General features: G+C 38.1%; 1 protein-coding gene and 1 long non-coding RNA gene across 3 annotated transcripts in view; one reads left to right on the forward strand and one right to left on the reverse strand.

The window, feature by feature from the left end:
- CTPS2 (CTP synthase 2) overlaps positions 1-20,165 on the reverse strand; it is a 63,958-nt gene that overhangs the window by 24,519 nt on the left and 19,274 nt on the right. The window lies entirely within an intron of this gene.
- LOC125317230 lies at positions 15,942-18,482 on the forward strand. Its single transcript, XR_007199982.1, has 3 exons — positions 15,942-16,048; positions 16,260-16,420; positions 18,239-18,482. It is a non-coding gene; the product is annotated as an uncharacterized LOC125317230 (long non-coding RNA).

Here is a 20,165-nt window from a genome sequence, read left to right on the forward strand (position 1 = left end):
TATTATATCCTGCAGGCAACTGCCATGGAAGACAGCGCCACGGACAAGCCCCATTACCTAAACCACAAAAAGTAGCCACACAAGCACGAGATTGTCCCTGGTAGAGACAAAGAACAGCACGTGTTTTACCCTCAAAATTGTCCAGTGTTCTATGCTTGCCCTTCCCCGAGTTATCATGCCTGAGCAAGCATCCATTCCACTTGTTTCTCGTTCACTAATAGAGCTGTGCTAGTTAGAACAACTTCATTATCAGTTATCTCTGCCTTCTGCAAGCAAGACAGAAGGAAAATTGCTTACTTGAAGGAAAGTAAGCAGGAAAACAGATTATTTCAAGTGTCACTGCTCCAGACCTTCACTGAGGAGAATTACTGAGATCAGCTTTCAGGAAATGCTCAGTGCCATGTCCTACACTATCCTAGTACTTCTTGAAGAAATTCTGTTCATCTGTCGTAAAAACGACTATCCTCACAGGGAAGATGAGAAGAACTAGCAACTGTTCTTCATCCCATTTCCCTAAAGTAATGACACCACCACCAGACTTTTAAGAAAGACTGCCTGGATTCCAACCACTGATCCCCCTCACAGAATGGTGTCACCAATCATTCTGATATTCTGTCCACCTTACAAATGTGCTCAGTGATGATTTGGTACTTGATAACCAGGGACACAGAAACTGAGGCATTTCTTTTAGAAAGCAAGTGAATGGGCAGCAAGTAGAAAATTACAGATTGACCCATTTTAATTCTTATTCTAGTTGGAAAGTACTTTTGTTGTAGTGTAAAACTTCCCAGATAAATGTAGAGCTGAGAACAAATCCCTGAAGGAAGTCCTGGATCAGCTGAAAGACATCCGTGGACTATTTATTTTATTTACTGGATATGGAAAAACATCCTCTCAAAAGCACAAAATTCCTATTTGAATAGGAAAAAAAAATATATATAAGGTACCTTAGTTGAAAAGTTGAGAAACAGACTGGAAGTTTTCAAGTAAGAGCTCTACTCACACAAGAAAAAAGTGCAAATGCTATCTAGAGCGTGAAATCCATGTCAGTTTTAAGAACACAAACATGAACATCTGTACTTTTTGTGGTTTTGCTTCAGTTTTAAGAGAAATTACTTTTTATGTTTCAGCCTGATAAATTATTTTTACATTATCAGACAACACATGCTTGATTGAAGATTAAATAACTTCTAGCAGCTAAAGTGATTTCACCAACTAGGTTTACTTGCATCTGATTAATATATCATTAAATTGAGGTTTTGAACTGAAAGAAAAAAATACACAATCACACTGGTTGGTACTGACAAAAGAAATTGCCTTACTTAAAATATGGAGTAAATTAATGAAACAGAAAGAAAGGATTCTAGCTCCATAAGGATTTCTCTGCTACAGATACGTAGGAAGCAGCCCAGCACCACTCCTAATTAGGATATCTTGCTTCATATTATGCCCAAAGATCAGTGGCTGACCGTCAGCTTAATGGCTGATTGATCACCTTTTGAAACAGACATCAGAATTTAAAATCTGACATTTCCATATTAAAAAGAATTTTCTACTAGTTGGACTAAACTGGTATCTCTGATGAACATTCTATGAAAATCAGATGAATAGAAGGATAAACAATACATTTATGCAGAAAAAAATGCTAATTTTTAACTCTTTTAAGAACAAAATACCCATAATACAATTCAAGATCCCAGGGAAAAGCAAAGTAGTGAGAAAATATCTTGAAATGTGTTAAAGACACCACTGAGCAAGCATGCTAAACTGCTACAAGGTATTTTGCAGGCTGTATGTCTTTGGGAAAAAAAATCCCACTAAAGATAACTTCAGACAGTTGTGAAAGTAAATCTTGATCTACACCCAGTGCCAAAATCTTGCACCAATCTGATTGCTTTAACAAGCAGCTCAGCTGAGTCCACTCTGGAAAACCACACAAAGCAGCCAGCTCATGCCAACCACTGTAACCTTTAATTGAAGCAATTTGTTCTCATACACACGTCTATTTTCTCTTCAAACTGTTCTTTTACATTTAAGCTGCAACTTTTTAGAAGTGAAAATAGATGTAGATAACGAAGCAATGTAGATAATGAAGGCTGGAGTAGTTCTCATACTAATTTACAGTATAGTCATGCCTCTTCCTACCTTCCACCCCATTCTTTTCTTCATTTACATCTTTGCATTTTGAAACAGCATCTCACTAAGGATCACAACCAGGAAGAATACTGTGCAAGCTAAAGTAACTGGTGTGGAAAGGCATGCAGGATCACTTCAACTGTTTAAACCAATTCATATCTACCATGTAGATATCTTGAAATATTTTACATGCATTTTTGTATTGTCATCCTTCTCTCTTCCTCTTTGAACCCTCCTGGTTTGGTTTAAATCCTGTGTCATGCCAGATGTCATGCCAGTTCCCTCTGCTACCTACTCCCCATAACAAAGCATACAAAATGAAAGGCCCTCTAGAACTGAACCTGACCACTCCATTATTTAGGTCCTCCCACTCAATTTACTAATTTGAGAAATTCTAGTAATGTTAATCTTATGGATTAAGAGCAGAACAGACATATTATAACAGGGAATTTCTAGGAAAACATCACTCTGGCACAATCACTCTAATTTTAATTACTATTCTTGTCTTCCATTGCATGCCCAGAACAATAAATGTACTTTGACCTATCGGCTCCTTCATGTCTGTAACTTTTCCTAAATTACAGAGAACATGAATGCTGGGTGTCTTGTTAGGCATACAGTACTGACATTTATTCTTCTGGAAAGCTCTCCAGCAACAATGAATGGGATTTTCTTTCCCCTATGAATTCAATAGCAGATTACTTCCATGAGTCCTTACCCTCCCTCCCACATATACATCATCATGTCTCTCATTCCAGCTGAAGAACTGGGAGAACTAAAGGAAGAGCTGGATATCATATAATGGCAGTCAAGGTGCTGACTTGTAATTCTAGGATTTTCTAAATCCTATCGTTTCCTATTGTAAACTATATTAGGAAAAAAAGATAGCATAGGGGGATAATTACAATGCCACAATTTTAAACAGATTATCTTGCAAGTAAGTACTTTGGCATTTTCCTTACTGTCTATCCAGTAACAGTAAACATCAGCTTCAGAAAACCAAAAGTAATGATATATCTTAATATCATAGCAGAGATTAATTACCTTGATTACCTCTGCCAAGCATTTCAGGGATGCTTTGAGACACATGCTCTACTTTACAATTAATAGCTTCCTGCTTCCACTTCGGAAAAGCTTCAGTTGGCCAAAGACCATTGTGTCTGAAAGAATCTTAATTCTGGTAAAATACACTAATTTTTATAAAATTCTGAAAAAAACCATTTATGACCTACAATCCAATTTTTTTTTATTTCAAGTAGAAACCATGATGTTTTCCTTCTGAGCAGGATCCCTCCTGTCTCACTTTGTCTGTCCTACTTCCTCCAAAAACCTGATAAACATCACTGTTCAGATCACAATTTAATTCTGCACTTCCTGTGATCTTTTCCACCAGCACATTAACTCTATTTCCTTCACCATGAAATGACAAGAATTCTTTGGAATTTGCTTTCCTTAACTGTGTTTATAGGGTACATCAGGGGGTCAAGTTCAGACAGCATTTAAAAGGACCAGTTGCACCCATGCCACCTAGATCAAACACTAATCGCTTCCTCCCCCAAAAGGGCACCAGTCAGCACCACTGGGATGCCTGGATTCATGTAACGAGGTCCAGAGTTAACATGACAGTACTGACATGCCTTTGCAGTTCTTGTTTGCCAACAGAGCATAAAACCAGAATTGCAAATCTTCATATTCATTTTTAGGGATTAACATGGTACACGCTTTTAAAATATAAACCAATAGGAAGAGCTACATGTGAGGAAGTAAGAAGAGAGAAGCAGAGAGGATATGTGCATGCATATGGCAAAAAGGTCAGAGAGGAGGAGAAATGGATCTTCAGATCACTTCTTATTTACCAACGAGATGGTGAAAGCCTATAGGAAAAATTTTACCAATATTGTTTCCAATAAAGTAACAACTATAGAATCAACTTATACTAATGCAGATCAAGCAGGCATTTAATTAGCATGACATCAGCCCAACACACCCAGCAGAATTCCAGACACCCTCTGTGAAAAGTGTGGGTGGCCAGGTACAGATTAATTCAACAGATAATGCAGTGATCTACTCAAATGCTACAAATGTTTACTAAGCAACCAAAAGACATTGCCACACAGCCAAAGTTCCAGGCTGTGTAACCACAGTGGCACACAGCAGGCACCTAGCACAGCCAATCTCACAAAGACGAAGTTTTTCAATGGTGCCCATACAAAAATCATTTTTATCCTTCACCTGCACCCCAGATAGTCTCCAACAGCGGAATGAAGAGTCAGAGAGCGTGAGAAAAAACTTACTTTAAAAGCACAGATCTACAGTGAATCACTGTCAAACCCATTGCAAATGCAGTTCTGTTGTTTAGTGCCTAACTCTCCAGTATGGAACATCATATTATCACATACCATGAAGGATGGAAGGCAAATAAATACAGAATTAAGAAAACAAGAAGGTCTTCCTTTCGGGGAACTTTCATACTTTTATTCTATTTCACGTTAATTTTCTTCCATCAGATTAATTCCGAGGGGGGGGAGGGGAATGGGAGAGGGCAGAGTATTTATTAAAAATAAAACTTTAGCTACTAGCTTCTCATTCATTTTTAATAAAAATTAAATACTTCACAACATAATGTACAAGCTCTTCGCATCTCATAAAATACACCCTCCAAAACAACCATTCAACTGATTTGAATCCCTTGGTTTTTATTGCCCATGCACTTCGAGGCACATGTTCAATTCCAGTACTCACTCCCAGGTGTCTACAAGGCTATTAGGAAAAGGGTGGAAGTCCTCAGCTGCTGCACAGACCTTCCTCTGCAGCTACCAAGCCACTTTACAAAAGCAAGTGTGTTTCATTTCCTCCATTTGGTATGGGAAAAATAAGGTAGATAAAACAAATTTTTTTAACCTAGCAGAATCAGGACTTCTGTGATATCTAATCTTGTTCCTACACTTTAGAAACAAGGCAGCTAAGAATACAGAAACCACACATTCCCCAGTGAGCTTCTAACAAGGCCAGTGCCTTAATATAACTTCATCCCTTATCTAGGTAAGGGAAGCTTCTACAGAAATGGCATTCATAAAATTGGAGAAGACTTCACGCAGTTTTCAACATATGAACTCCAGTAACGTATTGAATTATGCAGAAATCTGTGAACAGGCAACCTAGTTCATGTTCCTTAATTTTTAAATTTTTCAGTAATACATAATTTCTGCAAGCTTGTTTTAAGGCCAGTGGGTGGAGGAGATGTTTTGGAGGTGTTACATTCATCAATATAATCCCATCATTAAGGGATCTGGACAATCCCTTTCCAAACTTCCTTTCTTTACATTATTAACTTGTCAAACAGGACAATGGTGAGGAAGTTGTCACTAGTTAGACTGCTTCCCCTGTGTATGGGAATCATCTCACATAACTTCAGCTGCATAACCTTTAGATAAATAATTTAAGGGAACCACCTGAGTGCTTCTCTCTGTAGGGACCAGAACACAGACAGGGGCCAATACATTCCAAATCACACCAAAACATGTGGCAGCTTGAAATGCTCATCTAAGCCATGTGGTAAGGAGTGCTGTTCTGCCCTAACATGTACTACACGCTTGCACAAAAACAGATTTGTGAATGTCCCTTCAACATCCATTCTTTGTCAACACTATATATACCATCCCAGAGCATCCTTAGTTCATTCTGAAGTGACACACAATATATTGCAGCATTACCAATGCAGACTTGGGCATACAGCTCTACATTAAATACAATGTTCTCTGCTTGTTAAATCAAACACTGAGAGACACTCACCTATGTCCACTTCATCCAGAAAAATGTTTTGTAGGTAACATAAATTTCCCTATTTGTTTTACAATTAGCTACACATAATTCGTTTTGTAAGTACTGGAAAGGGCAAAGCTTTTTTGATAATTCGACATGCAATTCTTCTTAGAAAAATGCTTTTTTATGAAGAAAATCTTAAGAAAGGAAAAAGGTGGGAGGTTATTAACAGGAAGAAGGCATTTTTCACAGAAACTAAATGTCTAAATGAAGAAATGCAAATACCTTTAAGTTAAAGATACAAATACCAAATCATTAATCTCATCCCCCAAATATTTAAGAAGAAACTTGTAAAAGGCATCAATAACTGAGATTTTTAATTATTTTCATTTGTTTTCATTTAATGACAAAAATGGCATTGTGAAGTTAATCAATTATCAGGACTAAAAGATCAAACTCATACTCAGAACTATGACCATGGCATAAAAAACATGAGCATTCTGCTTGTGTGCAGTGTCAAGGAGTTGAAAGACATTCCCAAGCTAAAACCCATCCTCAGGGGAAACTTGGATGTGCCCATCTCAAATTGGAGTGTTAAAAGAAGTGGTTCCAAAACAGACAGTAAAGAATCACTGGAAACAGATGGTACTCATTCAATTTTGAGGCAGTGGAAGGGTGAAACAGCTGATCCAGTACCTGTGGTGAGTTAACTGCCCATTGGCCTTGTCACCCAGAGCTGCCCAAGTGGCAAATGCCTCAGTGGAGACACAGAGACCCACAGTCTGAACTACCTGATGGCCATGCCAGGCAATGTAGCTGATGCTTTAACAGAAATGTAGAAGTACAGGGCACCTGGGCAGCTATAACAGTTTGGGACACTGCCAACATAGATTTTGTAATGGGAGAGACAGGTCATGGGCCAAGTGGGCCTTTGGTCTAGATGGAGCTGTGGTCTTACCCAGTGTGCTCTTCTTAAAGTAAAGGGGATACCATAATATGCCCTGTAGAACACATACATTGCCTTTCTGTGATATAATCATAGGTGTGCTTAGCTCACAAATGTATTTCATCAGCTCAGTTTGGGTTCTAAGAGAAAAGCAGGGTTCTCTCCTTTTAATTCCTTATCCCAAATAAAGGTCCTCCCAAGCGCTGTTTGTCACTTGACGTTCAGGTTTTGCTGAGTTTGCAAGTATGTGGTGGAATGAAGAAAATAAGTTCACTGACAAAAGGATTTTTAGAAACTTTTTCAGTTGTTTGCTTAAGTATTGGCTCTCTTAATGCCTCCAAGAAGACAGATTTTATTAAATGTCTCGTTACTTAAGTTTCAGCTCAGAAAATGCAGGTAAAAATGAGTTAAGTTGTATGAGAAGGCGATAATATAAATATATTCACCACATAACGGCGTTAATGATACTAAATCTCAAAAATGGTAATTTACTTTGTAATAGTGAATTCATGTATTTTCTTTATAGTATCACTTACAATTCCACATTCACAGTGAGAGAAACAGCAAGACAACACAAATCTTGCAAGAACTCTAATTATCTCTACTTAGAATGGATTATTCTGAGAAAGATTAGAATATTTCTTTGCCACAAGACAAAAAAGTTGTGCACAAAGTCAAGCTGTGCAAGAAAGCACTGTCACTGATCTGTGTTGATTGCAGACACAGCATGTCTGCTGTGATTTGTCAAAATTAATTTTTCATTTTACAGATTGAGCAATACTGAGGTTTTAGTGTTTTTCCCAGGCTCTTGGGCAACTATTGGGCTTCCTTCTCATCAGTGAAGACCAAAGTTAACAGTTTCATGGCAAGGTTACGTCTCTGATGCCTACACAGGCTCTCCCTAATTAGCCAGGCCAAATGACAATGTCAGTAGAAGCCACGGCTAATAAATCCTATTCTCTTTCAGCTGAAATGCAATAATCACCAAGTGGTTTTAGACATATATTTTCCTTATTTTCAAATTTATAATTCCAGACTCTTCACAGCTAGATATTAGGGCTTTTTAATACTAGGATCCAGTGGGCAATGGAAGGTGACTGTGCAGAGGTGCTGGGAAAAACAGACTTTAGTAATGCCTCAGAGGAAAACCATTGTTTCTCCTTTTTTGACATTTTGGCATAGCATGCACAGGTATCTTGGGGTTACACATCAGTTCCAAACTGATGCCAGCCTTAAGGCTGAGCTCCACATGGCATCTGGTGCACAGCCTTACAAGCTACAGACACTTAAAACTTCCTTATAACATTCTCTCCACTCTTGATTTTGAATCCTAATAAATTACTTAAGGCTCCAATTTGTTACAGCTTAGCTCTAAACTCCTGTGTATTACAGGAAGAAAAAAAAAAAAAAAAAGCAAAATCCTTTTGTGTTGAAGTGAAGACTAGTCACTAAACTGGCTTTAAGGTAAACTCAACTTAATTGATAGTTGGTGTCCCCACCAGCACAGCCGAGAAGTGACTTATGGCTGAGGTGGATAATTTGTTAATTTCAGTTTACAACAAAATGCAAATTTACTTCTTCAGAAGTTCTAGTTTACAGATGTTTATAAATTCCTCACTTGATGCAGTTGTGTAAACTGAGAAATTCCAAACTGCTACTGCTGTTACTTATTGAACTTAGCATAATTTGATTTTGATTTAATAATCAAATTGGGTAATTAGAAAATCTAAAATTAAGATAGGTATACAAGCATTATCCTTTCTTGACTACAATTACTGTAAGTAGCAATAACTTAATTTCTTTCAATAGGCCATAATCACTTATAAAATAGTTAGAAAACTGATTGCTCTATACTGTTAGTTAGACAACTGCTACTCTTCTCATAAGCCTCACTAGTCCCTCTAATTTCTTCAATTTTCCCTCATATCCCACTCTTACTTGGTCAAAACAGAGGATGGGGGGGAGACTTTTCTAGCAGCTTCTTGCTTCCATTGTCCTAAATTCCCTTATCAGAGAGATCTGAAAGTTATTAATGGTAATTTTGACAGTTTTCCTTTGGAAGTAATTTAGCAAACATCTATTATATCTAGATATTGATACATCAAAATGCTAATAGATGAGGGATTTCTATGCCAAAGGTCAAGCCATTAGTTTGTAGCATCATTTTTGTTATGTTTCCCATTGGTAATGAAACATACCCCAGAATACCACTAATAATCTGATTTTACATGGCATGGCTTACTTGTAGACTACTGACTGAGAATTAGTAACTTCTGGAGCTCTACTGGTGCATGTAAGTACCTCTTTCTTTGAATCAAAGAGAGAGCTCCACAGTTCTTACCACTGTCCTATTTATTCCCCTGCCTTTGCATTTTGTGCTGCTGAGTCTGATCAGGCCAGCAAGGCTGACCATGCAGGTACACAGCGCCAAAAGTGAAGAAATTGAACAGAGATTCAGATGTTTCTAGCCAAAAATGACCTCCATTTCTTTCTCCCTAAGGGCACCTCTCACGGTTGCTGCTGTTTTCCCAGACGTACCTGTTCGCAGAGGAACGCAGGCGGTCATTATCTAGCACAAGCGCCTTTAGCTCAGTGTTGTGGCACTATCTCAGTAATTCCCTTCCACTTCAGCAGCAAAGTCAGCACAGCTCCAGCAGGGTCACAGGGACTAAAGGGTCACTGCAGCACAACTCTGATAAAAGACCTCAATCTCTGATTTCTAGGGGCTTGAACATTGTTAAATGTGCTGAGAGCCCCCTGTCCCTACCCAGTTTATACCCACAGAGGAGTGCACACTGGTCCATGGGGTCAAAACACCAGAATACTCATTCTCCTAGCTTCTGCTGTTTAATAGAAAAGCCAAAATTGTTTTAGAGAACCCAGAATCCAGGATTCCCCATCTTTCCCACATGCACACAAAGCAAATCAAGAGCATCCTATCATGTCACCATACCATCATCTCAAACTGTAGGCTTTACAAGAAAGTTACACAAACTCAAATGGTATCAGATTCCTGTCTGTCAAATCACTTTAAATAAATCCTAAGGATACAAAATGGATTATACCCTTCCAGGATCAAGACAACCAGATACAACATTTCTGACTCACTAGTAGGATTATTACATTAACAGACAGTAGTCCTGGATTCACATGAAAACAGATTATAACTATTTCTAGCTAAAAAGTATGTTGGGCAGGGGAGTTTCTTAGCAGTACATTTCCCCTTTTGAGAAGAGGCATCTCAGTGTCATGTAATCCCTAAATTATGTGCCCATGTGCCTTATTAGATGCACCTCTAGACCTCTTTTAAACAATCCATCAGGTTTGCATTGTTGAGAGCAACAACATGCTCTGAAAATGAATTACAAACTTGATTCCAACTCTCCTCATCGATTCTTTCTTCAGGATGAAGAAAGGTTTTCAGATAAAGCTGTGACATCTAGAGACTCCAGGCATCTCCAGTGTCAAAGGAGAGCTGAGAAAAGACCTAATCTCACCAGAAATAACAAACTCACTAGTGCCTCTTGTACAGCATTACCTTAACTTTGCCCTACCTGAAAACTCAACCACAGTCACTCCTCCATAAATCCATGTATGTTTTGCCGGAATGGAGATTTACACATTTTTGAACACTCTAAAGAATTTCGAGAAACAAATCCAAGTTTAGTATGGAACAAAAAGGTTTAGGGTTTTAGCAACTACGTAACTGTAAATTTCAGCTGTGGCAGTAACAACCATATTGCACTGCTGCACAAGTCAAGGTTCACAAAACGGAAGGATAAAATCTGTTATTGAAACACATTCTCCCTCAAAACTATCTTGTGCAATATAGAATACCTACCTCACAGGGAGTTTCAGCAATAAATTAGTCTGCCAGATGTGTATGTATGGCAGCAACAGCTGACACATATAGCTACAATGAATAACACATCACCAATTTAAAGCTGACTACAAACAATGCATCTTATTAAATCATTCATCCCCGTAGCAGTCGCACCCAGTCCTGGTTAGGGAGACACCTTCAACAGCTCATTAGGTGTATGTCACAAGGGAGGGTCTGCAAGAGACTCTTGTCAGGATAACCCATATAGCTCAAGTTTAATTTGTGAGATGAGACAACCCTTTTACACGTCGCCACTACAGGTTTTACAAACAATGACAATTTTAACATAGGGAATGCATCACCTGTGACACATAAAGGATTTTACAACTCATCCCAACTTCCATCTAACAGTTCCATCCCTCAAAGCAATGCCATGTTCTCTACAATGGCTGTGGTGCAGTTTGCTGAACTTCTCACCCGTAATTATTTCATCTTTTTCAGAAAGTTTGTTCACTGGATATTCTTTTTCTCTCAGTCAGTCCTTTGTCTCCTCCTAGACTAACAGTAAGAACCAACTGACAACACTGAGAAGTTCTATCACAACTCCCCTATTTCCACTACAGAGCTAGTTCCCACATCTGCCAGCCACCACACATCTTGAAAAAGTTACCCATGTGTTAGATTGGCTCTCAGTATCCCAACTTTAAAGCCTTTTCCTTTTTGCAGACAGGTCAAGAATGTCTGAAGATGACTGCCTGCAGTTGCAGGACTGATTCTCCGCAAAACTCACCAAAGCCCTTAGAGCTGAAATGAATACATCCCGTGATAGTAGCAGACATCTGCATCTCCATGGTTTTCATTATTTGCAAATTATCTACAGTACAGTGCATCCCATATTTAACTTCAGATGCAGCGTGGGGATCGGTAATTTACACAGGCACAGACACATGTACATTGTTTATACTAGCCCTAGTTCTATACAAATTCTGCTCTGCTTTTTCACTCAATAAGAACCAAACTTACTTGACACCTGTGCAAGATTTCTTTGCAAATCAGATAGGACTCGTATGTTCCACAGAGTCCCTGATCCAACCCAATTTACTTTAATTGTTCCATCATCTTTCTCCCACTACAGAAAACAAGCTAAGTCAACAAAGGGCTTTGATCTAGCGATGGATGTCTGCAAGCTTGAGATGATGCACAAGCACTACGTAAGTAGAAATAAGTGAACACTAAGCACAAAGCTGCTTCCTGCTCTTTCAAGTGCTCAGCATCCACAAAGGTATGTTCTCCATTACAGCAAACTTCACCTTGACAGCAGGTATTTCAGTACAGTGGCCAGGCTGTAACATAAACCTCACAGAGATTCCTCAACTAGCTTTAAAGCTGCTGGGGTCACATACGAGTAAGCCTGGTGCTGCTACAATAAAATATACCAAAGAAGGTGGAAAAATACTGGAGGGTTAGGGCGTTAACCCATCACCAGGGGATTAAACAAGATAATGTGAGATAGTTGCTGCCCTCAGGTGACGGCCCCACCCCTGTGGACAGTGCCCTGTCCCTTCCAACAGTGTCAATGAATGGCATAGAAAACCACTTGCAGACCAACCCAATTTATAGTCCAGCACGTTAAGGTAAACAACAAGCACAGATCCACATAACATTCAGCCATCAGTGGTGGCAGGAAGGATGTGACAAGGGCAAAAGAGACAGCACCTGAATTACCATCCCATTTAATCTATCGTTAAATGCACATGACTGTGATGCCATAAACTTCACCCCTCCTACCACTAGTGGTGTTGCCCAAACTTCAGTCATCCTTGCAGCTTGTGTTCTCTTAAGTCTCCAATGTGACTGGAATTGTTTACTCCAAATATGCCAACAAACCAGTTTACTAGAGAAATACTCATCAGTGGCCAGTTTTGAGTGAATACTGAATCTGCACACACTATCACTGAAAGAAAATTACACACAACCATCACAGGGACATGTGATGTGCATCCCTAAACAAACTTAGAAGACACCACCCACTTAGTCCTCTTTTTGCTAATGGCTTTGTGTCTAAACTAAAATAAAAATGTCAATTCCAAAAGGATACTGTGCTTACTAATACGACTTCTCTAGCCCAGGGCAAACCCAATTGAATTATGTCATGGAATGATATATTTTCATACATGCAGGAATAATATATTTTCATACAAGCGAGAAAGAGCAGCAAGGCACTGTAACCAAAACTGGATTGCTGCTTCTATGCTGGAAGTCAGCTTGCACAGACTTAAAAGCTCCAAGTGCTGTTCTTTAGCACAGATAAATGCTGCTGTCTGCTAGTCACACATCATCTAACAGCAGCAACAGTAACATACTATCTTCCTCTACTTTTGTTCAAATTCTTAGTGAGCAACCAGAATTCCTTACACCTGGATATCATTCTGCCATTGCTGGGCTGTGCTGCGTAAGACGGACGTATTTCAGAACAGCACTTAAGTCCTACAAAGAGGTCTTCTGGAAAAGACAATGTACTGGGGCCTGTCAAACTGAGTTCTGTGGCTGATTCCAATACAGAGTTCAGAGATGCCACAAACTATTGGAGGAGGGCACTGCAGGCTAAGTGATAATGAAGAGAACAAAGAGTCAGGAGATCAAACTCTAAATCCCAGTTCCACCAGTCTTTCACTCAAATAGCCTCATAGATTACAGTGCCTTGTGAATAAAGCTGATTTGAGGATATTGGATTCATCCCCAGATTTCGCACACAACTCTTGAGGAAATCACCCAAATTTCCAGACGCTAGTCTCTCACTTTCATGGGAAGATGTTTCAGTCAAACCGGTTACGCTATTTTGCAATTAGGTGGTGTTCTTTAATCAACCCTTAGCAAATTAACAAGGCTAATGTGCTGAATTTCCCGAGTTGTGATCCCTCGAAATGCAGCTTTTCCATACTACTAAGCATCTTACTACTACATTTTATACTCAGGGAGGTGCCTTAGGTACAAAGAGAAGTCATTTGAATACTTAAAACAAATCTTGCAAATACTGTAATGTCAACAATACAGAGCAGGCACACCAGCTTGCCAGCACTGCTTCCAAAAGGGATAAAGCAGTAAGGATGGTGAGGCTACAAGACAGGAGCTGCAAGGAGGAATTAGCAGATCACCTGGTCATGCAGTACTACTAAAATTTCACCACCTACCAAAGGTGGAAAAGAGGATGAAAGGAGAAAGAGACAGATATTTCTTTTTCATTTTGTCGGCAGAAAGAAAAAGAAGACAAAAGGACTTACGGTTATCTTATTGTCATGAATGACCACAGAGTTCATGCCCCAGTTTGATGTATGGGACTCACCCTAACCCATACAATGTATTCCAGGCCATGAGTCCCACACCTGCTTGCACTGCTACTCCCATATCCCACAGCAGCAGGAGAGGTTCTGCAAGTATAGACAGCAGAAGCTCCTGAATTTCTCTAGAGCCAAAAAGCAAACACTGGAGAAAGTGTATTTCCAGCTTTGTCCCTCAACAGGACTGGACAGATACTGGGGGATGCCTTGCCTCAGTTCTGCGAACCTCAAGCTAATGCCAAGCTTTTGCAACGAATATGAAATCAGTGTATTTGTTCTCTCCACAATCTTGAAATTAAGTGTCAAGAAACTTGACAAAGTCTTCCACTGTTAAAAACCTGTAGCTGGACACCTCTGTGTAAAACAACATAGAGATTGTTCTTATCAACCAAATGCCTCTGAACTATTTAAATCTGCAACACCATCAGCACCCAGAGTGGTAAACGAGTGGTACAACTTTGGACATGGCATCTCAGGCAGAATAGGAACCAACGGAATAAAGTCAGGAAGAAATTACCAGATCTAAGCAGCAGAACTCACAAAGGAAGCCCAAACCAGCAAGGATTTCTGAATCAAAAAAAAAGGAGGACAGGGAATTTTGCTGATGTCAAAGGCCATTTTAAGAAGGAAGATGATAGGTCTGTTCTGCCTATCTGTGGAGACAAGGAGAATCAAAGGGCTTAAGTGCAGCAAGGCTTGTGGAAATAAAAAACCCACAAGGAATAGACCAGATAAGGAGGTTGTGGATTCCCCATTATTTAAGGTACTTAAGTTCAGCAGACATCCAGCACAAATATTGGTGATCCCACTCCAGGTAAAAGGAAAGCATTAATTATATGATCTCTAGGGACTCTTCTAATACTCTTCTGACACTTGGAAGTCAGTACAAGTACATTCAAATGGGCAGCTAATGCAAGGTATCTATGTAATTCATCTACCAAAGTTTGCCTGGTCTTCTCAGGAAGACTCTTACTATTATGGAATCCTACATCCATGCACCTGCAGTTCCAAAAACAACCCTTCTAGCCTATCCATCTCCTACAGACCCACAAAGCTCTTGGTTTAGAGGTGTAAGTGATGCAATGACAACTGATTCTCAAGAAGTGATGAACAGGGTGAAAAATCTAGTCAGTGGGTCTGGAGCCAACCATAAAAAAAATTACAACAGACAGCAGGCAGATTACAAACCACAAGGAGAAACCACAGCCAGAGCCAGCCACGCAGTAGTTGCAAAATTAACAGTGTTGGGTCATGAAGCATCAACCACAGGCTGATTATCAACTCCAGGATGTTCCACAGAGAATCAATGGAACATGATAAAACCACTGGAGCATTTGGAATGGCACATTCAGAACCTGCAGAACACAATACTCAGTTATAAAGGTGTTCCTGAGAAGGGACTGTTTTTCTGAACCTTACATTCAACTCTCTCATTTAGAACGCTTCTGGTTTTTTCCATTAACATCATGGAATATTTTGATTCTTAACACTAGCAACCAGAATTTTATTCCAGAGGAAATTCATCTCTTTCCAGTGCTAAGAAATAGTACAAAATCTGGGTAAGTGTGATTATCTACTCATACAAAGAGTGAGTAGCTTCTTAATATTTTATTTACATATCTGGATATTTTTAAAAAACCCCTTATATTTGCAATTTTCCAAAAGGCCACTGTAATAACAAATGCTATACATATCCCCATAGGAGTCTTCTTCACAACTCTTTGAGTGTAGTTCATCTTGAAGTGAAGAATACACAAATTCAAGCAAGAAAACCTCTCCAGCATCACCTATAAAGACCAAGTAAATATACATCAAGTACAGTGGAGGAAGATGACACATTTCAGAGATAAAAAAAATATTACTCATTTCTACTGCTAAAGTATCCAATTCCTTTGACTACTGAAAACACAATAACTAGTGCACTGACTCAATGACACATGCTAGTTTCATAATTAGGGTGGAGCATGCAAGCAACTATAAAGGTTGCCCCAGTCTGAGACTCTCACTGCTGGATACATCTGAAAGCTCCGGACTCTGAGTGAGGTAAGCATAACCTAAATATATTGGGTCTTTCAAATCCTTAAACCTAACTTAGATCATTTCCTTTCTTGGGAAAGTTGATCAATTTTACAGAAGAAAAACCCCAACTCTTTTCATCTAGGTTAAGTATTATTCATTAAACGGTTACCTAAACAATGGAAAGAGTGTCAGATATATTTCAAATTCTGATTGTTATTGTCTGCTTTGTTTGCAGTTATTCTTCAAGACAATATCTGAGAAAACATGGAACATCTACTCAACGAAAACCTTCTGAAGTATTTTACCCAGTATGCTTTACAGGAGGGCAGCACCAGTGCACTGTCCATTGATGGGCTGAAGAATCTCCTTCAGAATCAGTTTGCACAGTACCTGAAGGTAAGTTTTGCTCTCACTGTATTCACTGTGCTTCCATGAAATGCATAGAAAAAGGAAACACAGGCAATGATGTTCAGGGCAGATTACTGTGCCCAAATGGTTTCACTAAATCCCTAATTCTTAAATAAGGTTTGGCTTATAAAACTTCATTTACAGTGATGAACAGTAGCTCCAAACAGATATTTGAGCACAGAGTTTTAACAAAGTCCTATGAAACAAAATGGAAAAAATCTAAGAAGCTGTTCTGTTTGGGTTTGGTTTTTTGGTGTTTTTTTTAATGCAAGCCAAATTTCACCTGAAATATTGTAGCTGAATCTTATAAAGTATTTTTCATTTCAGTCTAATTAACTAATCTTGAATCTATAAAATATATAGGAAAAATATCTATAAATCAAGTAAAACAGTAGAACACATTTAAAAGCAAGAGACCTCAGCCAATTTCTATCTAGGTTAAATTACCACCATCACAAAATAAAAAAAGTTTTGCCATTCCAGAATGATGCCAAGTAATGAGATGCCACCAAGCTAGAGAGAGAAATACTCACTTCCTTTAGCTTGAAAAAAAATATATGTTCTGATTTTAAATATATCCTCTGCCAAATCTTTCCTGAACTGCATTAGGACTCAATTTAGATTCTTTTGCTAGACAAATCTCTAAATACTGTGGTTTGGATATCTCACAAAAGCAATTTTTGCTGAAGATCTGAAATAAGTGGCACTCCCATAGAAAAATACGTATTTTGAGAACTACAATAATCCAATTTAGTCATTTCAATTAATGTGAAATGGCTTATTAACAACAGACTCCCCAAAAAACTGTAATAAAACACAAAGGGTTTTTTCTTTCCCTTAAAAGACAGCTTAGAAATTAACTGCCGAAAATTAATAGAAATGTGATGGCAAATTCAGAAAAATAATGCTTTTTGTGTTAGCTGAAGACAATTCAGCATCATACCCATTTTCCCAGATATGTGGAAATGGAACTGTTCAGAAAAAGCAATACTGATGTTTTCTATCTGGACCTCAGACATTTTCAAGCAACCAGTCTGTTTGCAGACATTTATGGCACCATAATAAATCAATATCAAAACATAACAGGATGTTACAAAACATGCAGAGATTCATGGTATGAAAAAAAGAAAACATTTTAAGAATTTAAATTATAACTCCAGATTTGGTTGATATTATTTAATTAGCCTGATCAGGGTTGTTATCAGAATATTCACTGCATACATAAGTGCTACATGCACTCTTACCAGACACAACAAATAAAAGAAGCTACTAATCTAAACTAGATTTAATACATCAGCAAGATTTTTTTCAACAGTGAATACAGTATTCCTACTAAAGAGGGGGGAAAGGGAGGGAAAGAGACCCTCAGATCCTGGCCCAAAGCATAAAGACAGTAGCAGTATGTTTTTCAAATAGTGCATGCAGGGCCCAATTTAATACCTAACAAAGGATTAGGTGGCATGCATATTAATTTTTACTGGTGATTATGTACCTGCTGCAGCTATTTCACCTGCTCTGTTTCCCATATTCCAAATTTACCCAGAAGACTGAAGTAACCCATCTGAGTAACACTTCATATTTCTCAAATGGTTATTTATCTTTGTTAACATTTTTGGCAGGCAATAGCAGACACTGTCCTACTAGTTTAACCAGTCAAACTAGTAAACACAACACCACCAGTAACACCTTCAAGTAACACTGTTATTGACTGAGTCACTTCTTGGCAACACTCTTCATAGAAAAATGCTCATGGAGATCTAATTATTTCATTCTTTCTTTTTTTTAATTCTCTTCCCATAAAAACAGGATCAATTCTCACTTGATAACATAATTAAATCGTTGGACAAAAATAAGGATGGATCTGTCAGCTTTCATGAGTTTATGATGATTGTAAAAAGGATAACTAGCACAGGACAGTGAGGCATCTGCAAGAACGAGTATCACTGCTTTGAAGAAGAGCCTGGCATTTGTTTACATTGTGTGTACATCTAAACCCACAGATTTGTTATTATTTTGAAGCATATGGAATAAAGATTTAACAGATAACACAGTATGTCTGTATTGTGTTTCCTCCACAGTCACCAGCCACATATTCCAGATGAAATGCCTTCCAACTAGCTCAGAACTACTGTTTCTATTTCACACTACATTTGAGACGTTATTTAACAAATCCTGCTTCACCTGGGCTATTACTTGGACCTCTAGAGAAATTCAAAGCACACAGTTTCTAAAAAACACAGTAAGAAAGGTGCAGCATTCCATTTCAGGAGTGTTTCCTAGTGTATACTATTCAATTGTCCTCCCAGTTCAGTTTCATCATTCACAAAAGATGACACTTCATACAACAAGCAGTTCAGATTTTTAGAAAATGAAGTACTTATCTTCAATAGCAATGTAACAAGGCCAAGTATGATAACTGCAACATTAGATGCTCATTTTAAATTATATTTACCTAAGTATGTACTTTTTTTGTTATGACTCTGTAAATGGGAACACGAGTATTTATTTATAAACTGTTGTTGTAGTTAAAATTCATTAGCTTTATTTGGTGCAGTCTTAACCTTTTCATTGCATGATGCCTGTAACAGATGTGTTTTCACACACGTGATTCATGGGCATTATTATTTACTTCAAGAAGAAATTAGTGAAAGAGAAATATGAATAACAGACATTTTGAAGACAAGTAATCAGTGGATTAGGCACTAATCCTACTAGATAACGAATTTTGGACTGAATTTTAACACCAACATCATCCATTATCTTGATAAATCACTTAGATCTCAGAGTTACTTAAGGACTTAAAGACTCAGCTTAATTACAAAGCCTGTCAAGTGCATTCAATATCCCATACTACTGTGGTTCCTAACCCTGAATTTCTCCCCCATTAAATGAGAAATATAGTACTCCACACCAGTGATGCATGAATAGAAGCCCTAAAAATATGATCTTTAAACATGCTATGAATGTCCTAACATGCTCCCAGGCCATTCTTTTACAAAAGCCCTTTAATTCATGAAATGTATTATTTCTTGGAAGAAAGAAAATCATATTTATTACTTTTTTTCTGGTTTATGAAAATACTCTAAATTAAGAATATGCTATGATTTCAAAATTAAATACACTACATGCACATTATGTTAACTAAGCTCCACTAGGGACTTTACACACACACCTAAGTACAGTAACAGAATTTTAAGAGGTGCTTTTGCATGTGTGAGACATACATACCTTTTCATCTCTTAGACAACCTTAGAAATTTTGGAATTCAATCAGGTTACTGACACCCTGAATAAGAAACATGGGCACCAGGAAACTAACATGTTTTAAGAGTGTCACCTACTGGCAAAATATACTTCTGCACAATTTCTTGAACATACAGAAAATGCAGTTATTTTACCCAGTGCAGTTAAGTCCAGGTTCATGATCCTATACAAGGTGGTCATGAAGAACAACAGTCAAAATTAAAATTAGTTTTTTAATCAAAGAAAAAAAAAAAGGAAAATTATTTCCAGGAAGAGTCTTTTTTTATTTCAGAACAGTACTAGATGCAGTTGCAAAAAAATTGAAAAAGAACATAATTAAAAGGATCATTAAAAAAAAAAAAAAAACAAGTTTAATAGTAGAGGAAGATGAGGGAAATGGAACAAAACAAATAACTCTTCATCCATCCAGCGAATCCACTTCACTAGCAGTTCAGACTATACAGTTTCCCTTTTAAAGGAGCTCTTTTTGA

Source organism: Corvus hawaiiensis, chromosome 2, assembly GCF_020740725.1.
Source record: "Corvus hawaiiensis isolate bCorHaw1 chromosome 2, bCorHaw1.pri.cur, whole genome shotgun sequence".
NCBI lineage: Eukaryota > Metazoa > Chordata > Aves > Passeriformes > Corvidae > Corvus > Corvus hawaiiensis.